This window comes from Ornithorhynchus anatinus, chromosome 4 (genome assembly GCF_004115215.2).
Source record: "Ornithorhynchus anatinus isolate Pmale09 chromosome 4, mOrnAna1.pri.v4, whole genome shotgun sequence".
NCBI lineage: Eukaryota > Metazoa > Chordata > Mammalia > Monotremata > Ornithorhynchidae > Ornithorhynchus > Ornithorhynchus anatinus.
In genome coordinates, this window is record NC_041731.1 from 53,633,577 (window position 1) to 53,646,404 (window position 12,828).

The window sequence follows — 12,828 nt, forward strand, 5'->3', positions numbered from 1 at the left end:
CCTGCCCTCAAGGAGCATTCAATCTAGCTGTGTAGGCAGATACTAAAGTATATCACAGATAGGAAGAAATAAGAGAGTATTCAAGATTCATGTGTAAGTGCTACTAGGTGTTGTGAGTATTTAAAGGCTTGGGTGGCGTGAAAGTGCAATCATTGAAGAATGTAGTTGTTAGGGATGGAATTTCTAACATTCCAAACTTTTTGTCTTTAATCATCCAGTGGTATTTATTGAGTGCTAATCCCTTTCTCTCTAATAATCCCTTTCTCTCTCTCTCAAACAGCATTGCCTAGTGGATAGAGCACAGGCCTGAGAGTTGGAAAGTCCAGGGTCTTAGTTACTTGTCTGCTGTGTGACCTTGGGTAAGTCATTTCACTTCTCTGTGCCTCAGTTACCTCATCTGTAAAAGGATATTAGGACTGTGAGCCTCATGTGGGATATGGACTGTGGTTCAACCGGATTAGCTTGTATCTACCCCAGTGCTTAGAACAGTGTCTGGCACACAGTAACTGCTTAACAAATACTATAATTATAATAAGATTGTCATATCCAGAGCCATGCCTACCAACTCTGTTATATTGTCCTCTCCCAAGCACTCTGCATACAGTAAGCACTAAGTAAACATTATTGATTTTTATTTATTTTAACTTTCCCAAGAGAGTTCTTTTAGACAATGCCAGAGGTGCACCTGGCTATTTAGAGCTTGATACTCTGGGGATAGCATATCTCTAGGAATTAATGCTTACCAGGTAGTCATTTTTCTGCTCATTTGAGCTCCCTGCTTAGCTCAATGTGGATTTGTCAAGTAAGTTATGGAAATCACAGCATATTTCTGCATGGAAATTCACTGGATTCCCTGAATGCTGTTAAGCAATTTCAAAGGTTTTCTTCATAATTGAGCTAAAACAAGTTTCTCCTTCTACCACTGTATCCAGAGGCTTGCTGGAGGTTTCAAATTGGAAGGGGCGCTTCACTTATATTATTGTTTTATAGCCTGGAGGTAGCCTATTATATTTTCTCTTATAGCTTGTTTTAGTCTGTGATCTGATTATGGTAACATTTTTTTCAGTTAGTATTTTCTCGCTTACAAAGGAGCTAAATGGTAATGTGCCTTTATAACTCTCATGGGGTATTTTATTTCCATGATGTGTTTGTTAACTTGAGAAAGACCAAAATATATAAAGAGAACAGCATTCTTTACAAAGGTGGCATTATCCCCTAAAATGCCTCACTGAATCAGGAACCTGCAGTTCAATGCTGTCAGAAAATTGTATAGACACTTGTTCAAAATTAGAAAGTTGTTGGCAAAGAACAGCATCACTTCTGATTTCAATTCTTTACAGAGGCACAGTAGGTCATGTTTCTGTTGGTCCATCTTGCCTGTCAAGTTTCTCTATTTTCAAACAGAAACAAATGCTTGATTGTGATGGGTGCTTATGTTTGGAAAAGGAAAGGAGCCAAATGAAACAAACAGGGGATTACAAAAGTGCGCAAAAAGTTATAGTCCTCCTTTAACCGACACATCTGTCAGGCAACTGAACTTGAAGCTTAGTTGGACAGCAGTCAGAATCCCATCCGTGTATCTCCTAAACTTTAAAAGATATTCTATTTGATGACTGAACAAAGAGAGAGATGTTCAAAGATGTCCCAATAATGTAACCTTTGATAAATATAACACAACTCTGTCAAAAACCCCGAAAGACAGAAGGTTTCTGTTTTGTTTAGTTTTTTATTTTGTCTCTTTTAAACGTGGTTGTGAAGCAAACTCAGTTCAGGGCAGAGACTAAGCCAATGACTCATACTGCTTGAGTAAACGGACTGCAGAAAGGAGGAATGATCCAGACAGGATAAGAAAAGATCAATCTCCCTATCGCCATGACGTGTATGGCTCCTCGGAAACTTGGAATAGCTCAGGTAGTTCTGCATCGTTGTCCGTCCTGGTGACTATGACGCCATCCAGATGGTCAATGGGCCAGTGGAATTAGCTTCCCCAAAAGCACTAGACAGACTGCGTTATCAATCTTTGCATTCTATCTGTCCAGAAACATTTTATCTCAAGCTATGTGTTGTCTGGAAGGAAAGTTGCCAGACTTCTTATACCCCAGGTCAATTCCTACTTAAAATTTATGGAAAAAAATAGACTTTCCTTCATTCACTGAAGTTCACATACAAAAGTTAACATTTCCAAAAATTACAGTTAAAAATTAAATTTAAAGGGGCATTGAAGATTATGGAAAGAGTGATAGTTTATGTGAGGAGACAGCAAATTCTTCTCCAGCTGCAAGGTCTGCTTTCTTTTCAAAGTTAGTAAAATGTTGTCACAGAGCTAAATGTCAATGTTCCATCATAAATCCCAGGTAGCACAGCATATGGTTGGACCTAACCCATGAATACGTTCTGGTCACAACTAATCATTCATTCATTCAATCGTATTTATTGAGTGTTTACTGTGTGCGAAGCACTGTACTAAGATCTTGGAAGAGTACAATATAACAATAAACAGATACATTCTTTGCTCACAGCAGGCTTACAGTCTAGAGCTAATCGTGGTCTAATGCAAAGAGCACAACACCAGGAGTCAGGGGACCTGGATTTTAATCCCAGCTCCATTACTTGTTTGCTGTATGACTTCAGGAAAATTACTTTGCTTCTCTCTGATTCTTTCCTCATCTATAAATTGGGGATTAAATACCTGTTCTCCCTCCTACTAGGACTGTGAACCCCATGTGATGTAGAATTTAACCAAATAATAACTGCTTGCTTTCCATTCAGTTCTATTTTAAGCTTTACCAACTCAACCTACAGGTATCAATTTCAGGGAAGAAAGCTTTTTTTTTTTTTTTTTGTGGAGGGGGAGGGGGGCATTTTGAGAGATTTAAATGTAAGCCTGTACCCAAGTAGCAATTAAAGAATAATTAAAGTATGTGCTCAAATCCTCTCTCAACAGATTTCATTCAAGAATTTTGTCCAGTTTTCTATAGCCTGTTTCCTCCTCATGACAATTAAGGAAGCTTTTGCTTTTTAAATGATATTTACTAAGCACTTAGTATGTGCCAGTCACTGTACTAAGCACTGGAGCAGATACAAGTTAATGAGGTTGACACTGTCCCTGTGCAACATAGGGCTCACAGTCTTTATCCCTATTTTACAGATGAGGAAATGAGGTACAGAAAAGTTAAGTGACTTAGCCAAAGACACACAGCAGACAAGTGGCAGAGCCGGGACTGGTGCTTTCTGGCAGTGTATGAAGAGACTTCACAAACTTAACAACAGCATTTATGCATAACACCGTAAACCAATCAGTGGTATTCATTATGCATTTGCTGAGCACTACCTCAAAATTCACTGAACCTTATAAAGATGACACCAGAAGCAGACCAATACTTGCTGCTCTCAAGCACTTCGCAATATAATCACCTGACCACTGAGACAGAGTTTAGTTCATTTCAACACCAGAAGCGAGCATAGCAACTCATGGCCTAAGAGGAATCAGGCCAACTTCAATCAGCCAGAAATGGAGTTAAATTGAACTTACATTATCTCCATTTTTGTTTCTTTCTGCTTGTTTCTGCTGTTTGAAGGAGCTGGATGAATGGCTTCAGGAAGAAACGTGGAATATTTGAGCTTCCAGTGGCCTGGACCCAACAGCTAAAGGTAAATAGCATTAGGGAAGGCAAAGGTGGAGCTGTCAGTGTCTGCATAAGGCAGGTGTAGTCTTTGAAGGGAATTTTCTTGTGGAAAATCCATGTTGATACCCAACTCCATGTGTGGTCAACCTAACTAATGGAACTCCTAGTCCAGCCTTTGATCCTGCCCTAGAAACCTTGAAGTCAGACCATCTCTGCTTGATTTCAGAATTTTGAATCACTCCTTCACCAACCCTCAAGTCCAGACCAACTGGTAAGGGGTTAACAAGAGTAAGGTGGAGCCCCCTTCATCCAAAGATACAGCTGCCTTGCATTAGGATACAATTTTAAAGGAAAAAAACCCAGTCTGCCTGCTTATCACCTCAGTTTAACACTTTGGAATCTTTCAGGCTATCAAGTGCTCCTCCAATTGGCTGCTGAACATGTAAGACATTGGATCATTAAGGTTCACACAGATTTCTGGAAAGAATTTTCACCCCACATTAGAATCACTCAGGGCAGTCATTGCTGCCTTAAATGTGAAGACAGATCAGATTTTGTCCATTAAATGTACCAATTTCAACTACTGATTCTCAAAAATTATTTTTGAGCCCAAAGTCTGTTGGAAATTGTCTGGTGACAAGAAATGGACTAGATCTTGAACTTTAGAAAATCTAGAGTTTGGCTTTTTCTAAAGAAAAAAATGACCAAAGCAGCATGACCTAGGAAAAAGAGCCCAGACCTGAGAGTCAGAGGACCTCCATTCTGATCCCAGCTCGGTTACTTATTGATATTATTACCATTACTGTGGTATTTTTTAAGTGCTCACTATGTGTCAAGCCCTTTTATAAATGCTGGGGTAGATACAAGTTAATTAGGTGGGACACTGTCCCTATCCCACATGGGGCTCACAGACTAAGTTGGAGAGACAAGTAGCCAATTGTTTGTTGTGTGACCTTAGGCAAGTAACAACTTCTCCGTGTCTTAGTTTTCTCATCTGTAAACATGAGATTAAATCCTCCTCCCTCCTGCTTAGATTTTGATCCCCATGGGGGACAGGAACTGTGCTTAACTTGAGCCTTATGGGGGACAGGGACTGTTCCAACCCAATTATCTTTCATTCAATAGTATTTATTGAGCGCTTACTATGTGCAGAGCACTGTACTAAGCGCTTGGGATGAACAAGTCGGCAACAGATAGAGACAGTCCCTGCCGTTTGATGGGCTTACAGTCTAATCGGGGGAGACGGACAGGCAAGAACAATGGCACTAAACAGCGTCAAGGGGAAGAACATCTCGTAAAAACAATGGCAACTAAATAGAATCAAGGCGATGTACAATTCATTAACAAAATAAATAGGGTAACGAAAATATATACAGTTGAGCGGACGGGTACAGTGCTGTGGGGATGGGAAGGGAGAGGTGGAGGAGCAGAGGGAAAAGGGGAAAATGAGGCTTTAGCTGCGGAGAGGTAAAGGGGGGATGGCAGAGGGAGTAGAGGGGGAAGAGGAGCTCAGTCTGGGAACGCCTCTTGGAGGAGGTGATTTTTAAGTAAGGTTTTGAAGAGGGAAAGAGAATCAGTTTGGCGGAGGTGAGGAGGGAGGGCGTTCCAGGACCGCGGGAGGACGTGACCCAGGGGTCGACGGCGGGATAGGCGAGACCGAGGGACGGCGAGGAGGTGGGCGGCAGAGGAGCGGAGCGTGCGGGGTGGGCGGTAGAAAGAGAGAAGGGAGGAGAGGTTTGAATGTACCCCAGTGCTTAGAACAGTACTGTCACATAGTAAGCACTTAATGAATACCAAATAATAATGATTATCTTGTATTTTACACTGAGTCCAGTACAGTACTTTGACACATAGTAAACACTTAACAAGTACCATAAAATAACAACTTATTTTTATTATTATTAAGCATAAGTGTTAATGGGCAAATCCCTTGGTAAGATGGCCTATACAGGTAAGACCCAAGGTAGGTAGAAATACTTCCCATCTCAAACCTGGCCACATTCTAAAACAGTTTTATTCCAGAGAAGCAGTTCTCACTATTATAATAATTAAAATGAGTACTATTATTTATTATGTAGGGCGGTATCATGACCTAGGGAAAAAGTATGGATTGAGAATCAAGAAAGCAAGTTCTAGACCCAGTTATGCATCTGGTTTTGGTGTGATTGACCAAATTATTTCACATTTCTGGGCCTCACTGACTTCATTGCTGAAAAGGGAATGACACCTGTCCTCCCTCCCGCATAAATTGTGACATGTGGAGCAGGGAATGTATGCAATTTGATGGCTTGTATCTGGTTCAGAGCCCATAGTAAGAGCTTGAGCAATACTGAGATTTTTTAACAGCTGTTCAAGTGGTCACAATTCTCAGGGCACTGTACTAGATAAGAATGAGGAGGAGGAGGAGGATGAAGGCTCCTGTTAAGATCAAGATGCAGCATGGCCTACTGGGTAATAATAATAATAATAATAATAATGTTGGTATTTATTAAGAGCTTATTATGTGCAGAGCACCGTTCTAAGTGCTGGGGTAGTCACAAGGGAATCAGGTTGTCCCACGTGGGGCTCATTTTACAGATGAGGTAACTGAAGCACAGAGAAGTTAAGTGTCTTGCCCACAGTCACACAGCTGACAAGTGGTGGAGCCGGGATTCGAACCCATGACCTCTGACTCCAAAGCCCGTGCTCTTTCCACTGAGCCATGCTGCTTCTCTAAGCACATGGTAGAACATGGGCCTGGGATTCAAAGGGACCAGTGTTCTAATCTTGGCTCCATCACTTGTCTGCTATGTGAGCTTGGGTGTTGCTTAACTTCTCAGTGTCTTTGTTAACTTAGTTGTAAAATGGGGATTAAGACCGTGAGCCCCAAGTGGGACATGGACTGTGTCCAACCTGATTAGATCATGCCTACCCCAATGTTTAGTACAGTGCCCGGCACATAGCAAGTGCTTAAATATCACCTAAAAGAAGAAAAGATGACTGAGGCTTCAGAACTAAAAACCTTTGCAGAGAAATTGATTAGACCACTAGTGGCTTTTGTAGGACTGGTTATACTCTTCAATCCAGTCAATCAGTCAATCCCTGGAATTTATATAGGGCTCACTCTGAGCAGACCACAGCAGTGAATTCTTGGGAGAAGACAATAGAGTTGTTAGACATGATCTCTGCCCTAAAGGAGCTTATAATCTAGTGGAGTTTACACTCTTCAAACATTTAGTTAATTTGGGAGACATGATGTTGCAGAGCTAAAATATCCATTGAAGTCAATTGTTAAGGTATTTCAAAAATGTACTTTGGAGCTTATCAGGACTTGATGTACAATCATTTAAATCCCTGTCACGACTGAAGCGTCTAAGATTTGCGTCACTGTTCTGAATAGAGAACTGTCTTTCTCATTCTAGGATGAAGTTCGGATCTCTGAGGACTTTACCAAAATCCTTGTGATCAAGCTGGGGGTGAAAGAGCCATGTCTGACAGCAGTCTTTTCTATTATAATGCATGTTTATATTACACAATTTGGAAGGATTGTAATGTAAGGGTAGGGGAACATAGTTGTCATAACAGGGTTGTAGACTGGCTGGGTATTGATTATAATGGGAAGGTGTTCTGTCAGGAATGCTGCTTCACATAAATGACATAGTCCTGTGACCACCCTGGTTTCAGCCAGGGGTCAGCAACCTTTCTTTGCAGAAGAGCCACACAAAATGAAATCTTTGAGCAGTTGGTGCCAGAAAAGCCAATCGCACAATTTAAACACTCATTTATGTAACTTATGTATTGCAAATCTAATGACTGCAAATTTATCATCTCCCATTCCATATGGTAGCGGAATATTTAAATGCCTCGTTCTGTAGCTGAGCCCTTCAGAATGCCTGCTCAGTGGCATCTGGGATGATGTTATACCCCATTCATTCAATCATACTTATTGAGCGCTTACTGTGTGCAGAGCACTGTACTAGGTGCTCGTGAGAGTACATACAACAAAAACAGATACATTCCCTGCCCACAACAGGTTTACAATCTAGAGGAGCTTCAGGGTTTCATGATTTTCTGGGGCTACTGCAGAACTCACAACAGGATGCTGTCACACTGCACTCAGTGCATTTAATGATATCCCGGCCACCATGTCCTGCTTCATAGACAATGCTGTGGGACCAGTAGGAGAAAGGAGGAGAGGAAAGGGAAGAGAGAGGAAAAGTAGAGAAGGGAAAGGGAAAGAAAGGAAGTCAATGAGAAGATAAGGAAGAGGTAAGGAAAGATGACAGTTAACTGCTAGCACTGGCAGAGAATAGTGTCAGTGCCCTCCCACACACACGTCGAAAAGGCTGTGCCCACGTGGCCCAGCATGAAAATCAATAGCAATACCCCTCCTTCACTGCTTGATCCCTCCCCATCCTCCAAGGGCACAATATCAACATGTCCGGGGGAGAGGGGGACCTGACCTTCTCCAACTTGGACCAGGATACCATCCTTTCCTGCTTTGTGGCCTATCCTCTAGACTGTAAGCTCATTTTGGGCAGGGATGTTCTTTTTATTGTTATATCATACTCTCCCAAGCACTTAGTACAGTGATTGTCAAACAGTAAGCACTCAATAAATACAGTTGCCTGATTGACAGGATGGGTTTGGGCCATGCTGCTTGGATATTTGAGAAGGAGGGAGGGCTTCCTGGTGGCACATGGTGGGTGTCTAAGATCTGCTGCGGCTCCTGCACTTGCCCCTGTTTCTGTTCTTCCCTGTGCTCCTGCCAGCAGTCGTCCATCTCCCTCCTTCCCTCCCAGCTCTGAAGACCAGTCAAGCCCTTGGGAGCCTCCAAAATTGACAGAAGGGGGCTTCAAAAGTCTCACCTCTCCTTTGTGACTCAAAAGTCACATTTAGTTCCAAGAAGATCCAGAGATACCCTCCTTGCAGTCAGGGAACATGTCTACCAACTGTTATGTTGTACTCTCCCAAGCACTTAGTGTATTGCTGTGCACACAGTAATTGCTCAATAAATACCATTGTTAACACTGGAGCCATAGGTGGAAGAGGACTGAATTACTGCAATTTTTTCTCCAACATTTTTCCTTTAACCTCTTCTATCCCTTTGAAACAATGATCGACAACTCCATTTTTGTGTGACACAAGAGTTTTCAGGAGCATAGCAACTGTGTTTATTTTGTACCACTGTGCTAGTGGATCCTGGTTCCAAGGGTCAACAGAAGTCACTTGTGATTCACTAGGAAAATCTACCTATCAAAGAGGGCACAAATATCACCCAAAGCCTTCTTAGTTCTCTAGGAGCTGCTTGACAACAATGCTCCAGACACACGCATCAGGAGACTTCCAGAAGATAATAATAATTATAACAAGAGTAACAACAATTGTATTTGCTAAGCACTTACTTTCTTTCAGCCACTGTATTAAGCATTGAGGTAGAGATAGGAAAATCAGATTAAACAGTCCCTTACCCAGATGGGGTTCCAGGTCCAAGCGGATGGGAGAATAGGTATGTGATGATCATTTTACAGATAATAATAATGTTGGTATTTGTTAAGCGCTTACTATGTGCCGAGCGCTGTTCTAAGCGCTGGGGTAGATACCGGGTAATCAAGTTGTCCCATGTGAGGCTCACAGTTAATCCCCATTTTACAGATGAGGTAAATGAGGCACAGAGAAGTTAAGTGACTTGCCCACAGTCACACAGCTGACAAGTGGCAGAGATGGGATTCGAACTCATGACCTCTGACTCCCAAGCCCGTGCTCTTTCCATTGAGCCACGCTGCTGAGACTAATCATTTGGCAGAGACAGCTCAGGTAAGTGCTGTGGACTGAAGAATAGTCTGTGCCATGTAGTTCAATTGGCTTGTACTTTTAACCTGATTTGAGACTGTACAAGGGAAGTCCTTGGTGCCATGCCTTTATCACATTTCTGTGAATATAATTTGCTATAGTCCAAGTCCAAATTTCAGCTATGGTTTAGAAAATGAAAATATTATTATTTTGAGTCTCATTTCCTGAGACAGGAATTGGGTGTATCTGAGCTCCATAATGTCGCTCTGAACTATAATTTAGTATTGGAACACTGAGAGCAAACCTCTGTCACTTGCAGTTGAATTATCTTACATTGAGCTAGACCTCCCACTTCCAACCATCAATTATTGTTCCAAGCACTACTAAATAATGTGGACCTACACACCATATAAAACCAGTGTGGTCTGAAGAAACTACTAGGTCTTTTACCCTATACAGTGCTCTTCCCACAATAAATATGTATGATTGATTGAACCAACACATTTTCTGCATGAATCCTAGATACCAATATCCCATATATTTCTGGGGATTTGGACCTTAATACATGGGTAAATTATTATGCCCAAAAACAAATGATCAAGAGCCACCAGCCATCAAAAATCCTGGGATTACTGCCTTAAGTGGCACTGTGGCTTACAGGAAAGAACACAGGCCTGGGAGTCAGAGGACTTGGGTTCAATCCTGGCTCTGCCACATGTTTTCTGTGTGACCTTGGGTAAGTCACTTCTCTTCCTGTGCCTCAGTTACCTCATCTGTAAAATGGGGGTCGACTGTGAGCCCCATGTGGGAGAGGAACTGTGTCCAACTCGATTTACTTACATTTACGTCAATGCTTAGTACAGTGTTTGGTAGATAGTTAATAATAACTATTATTATCTTTAGTAGTCTTCATATTAATTATAATAATATCTTTGAAAAACACTTGGGTGATGAAACAAGTCCATGCTTGTACATGATCCGAAAGAGATGATATTTGTAGACTCAGAATGATTTTAATAAATAAGAATGTTATTAAATTAGGAACAGCAACAAAAACACATATGGATACAATAAGGGTGAAAAGAATAACTGGCAAAGAAAAGCAGCATAATCTAGTGGATAGAGCATGGGCCTGGGAATCAGGAGGACCTGGGTCCTATTCCCATCTCTGCCACTTGTCTGCTGTGTGGCCTTGGGCTAGTCACTTCACTGTACCTCAGTTACCTCATCTATAAAATTGGGATTAAGACTGTGAGCCCTAGGTGAGACAAGGACTGTGTTCAACCTGATTAGCTTGTTTCTAACCCAGCACATAGTAAGGTGTCTGGCACACAGTAAGTGCTTAACCAATTCCCTTTAAAAAAAATTTTGGAGAGCATAGTGGATCACAGGCTGAATATAAATCTATAATTAAGTGCTCTTAAACTCTTCAGATTTTTTCTGCTCTCTTTGACAGTTACCCATTTCCTTAGCCCTCCAAATATCATAGAAGTAAATTGAACTGTTATGGAGAGAAAGAAGATTGATATTACCTATTTTTATCGCATGGGATTAGAAGCGAAGGAAGATGAAAAATTAGTGTTTTGAAATTACAGGGTTCAGTCTTACAGTGTTAAGAAAATCCCTGAGATACTAAAAGACCATAATTTTTTTTTAAAAGAAAGGATCATTTTTTTAAGCACACAACACTTCATAGGCATTAAAAAATTCAACTTTCTGTTCTTTCCAGATGAGGTACATTGGAGGAAGGGGTTATATTTTAATTGACTGTCACTGTTAGAGAACATAATCAAAATGATATCAAGTAAATAAGCATCTTTCTGTGATGGTTGACTTAGTGTTACATTTTTCAATAATCTTAGTCCTGTGACCAAACAGATCTGAATTTAAAATAAACATATTAAAAGAGAAATGGAGACACCAAATAGAAGAGAAAACCCTTTGTACACAATCAAGACAGGTAATGATGCAAAAAATGGCTTCATAAATCAATCGGCTCTCTATACTTGTTTCATTAAATAATAATATAACTGTGACATGATTTCAGCAGCATTACCATGGCTGCTTGGACTTGATTTCCATCCAACTTTTTTTTTTTTTAAGCAGAAGTCAGCATTTTAAAGACAAAGAAACAAAGCAAAGGGAAAATACAGACCAGCTGTACACGTTCAGGATGTTAATATAGAACAGCAAGGTTGGAGTACATTAGTCATCGGGGCATTCAGCCTACCAAAAATATTAACTACACTTAACAGCAAGCTAAATTTTCTCTCCAAATTCCTCCACCACTCAGAATATAGTGGCTTGAATAGTTTTAAGGACTTATTATGCACATGGAAGACACTGAATAGAGAGGGTTGAGGAGGAGGAAGAGGAGAAGGAGGAGAAAGAGTTACTCCGATTTTGGGGAGACTGGTTAGGCTGGCTTTGGAAATTAGGGCACATCTGGGGTTCCTGTTTCTCCTGGCTAGTGGTATAAGACACAATCATGCCGGAGGAAAGATGGGCGAACTCAGTCTTGGGCAGTACCAGCGTTCATATCTGTGTCCTTAAGAATTTTAACCTGTGAATTGAACTATGCAAAACTGCTGGTAATCCACAGCATTACACAGAAGGGTGCAGCCACACGCTTTCTGCATTATCTTTTTGGAAGTCCTAGGGAAGAAGCAGCTAAATGTGAGAACCTTCTAACCATATATTAACCATGTGGAGCCCTGCTAATTGATACAAGAGTTGAAAGTATAAAAATCTGTCCTATATCACACAGGACTGTTTGCTTGGAACCCATTTAATTGTAATTTTCTTTCAGATCAGGCCATTTTGGAAGTTCCATCCCATATAAGAATTTAAGTACTTGTAACCACCCTAAAGAACAATGTACATAGCTCATATATTTCTTTACTTCCTTCTATCTGTAACTTATTTTAGTGTCGGTTACCCCCCACTAGGTTATCAACTCCTTGAGGCCAGGGATCTTATGTACTAATTTAGTTGTACTCTCCCAAGTGCTTAGTACAAAGTTCTGCACAACAGTAATCAATCAATGGTATTTATTGAGTGCTTACTAGGAGAGTCCAATAAGTAAATAGCAAGATCCCTGTGTTCAAGGAGATTCTAGCTAGTGGAAGAAACAAATTACACCCGAGTAAGGGAACATAACTGAGTATAAAAATATGTATGTAAGTGCCATAGTTGGGGTAAGAATTTAAGTGCTGAGGGAAAGACTAAGTTCCTGGAGGGTGCAGTAGGAAGAGACGATGAGGTGGGAAGATAAGGAATTAGTCAGAAAAGACTTTCTGGAAGAGATGGGAAGGATGGTAGTAGATAGAAAAAGCTACTAAAATCCTGTTTCACAAGCCCATAAACTTGGTGCCATCCTTGACTCCTCTCCCTCATTCAACCCACATATCCAATCGTTCATCAAATCCTG

The 12,828-nt window shown here is 40.9% G+C and overlaps 1 long non-coding RNA gene across 1 annotated transcript; it reads left to right on the forward strand.

Annotated features, from left to right (window-relative positions):
* The first annotated feature begins 318 nt into the window (after window positions 1-318).
* LOC103170654 lies at window positions 319-8,653 on the forward strand. Its single transcript, XR_486327.3, has 3 exons — window positions 319-359; window positions 3,579-3,651; window positions 7,028-8,653. It is a non-coding gene; the product is annotated as an uncharacterized LOC103170654 (long non-coding RNA).
* Window positions 8,654-12,828: the final 4,175 nt, after the last annotated feature.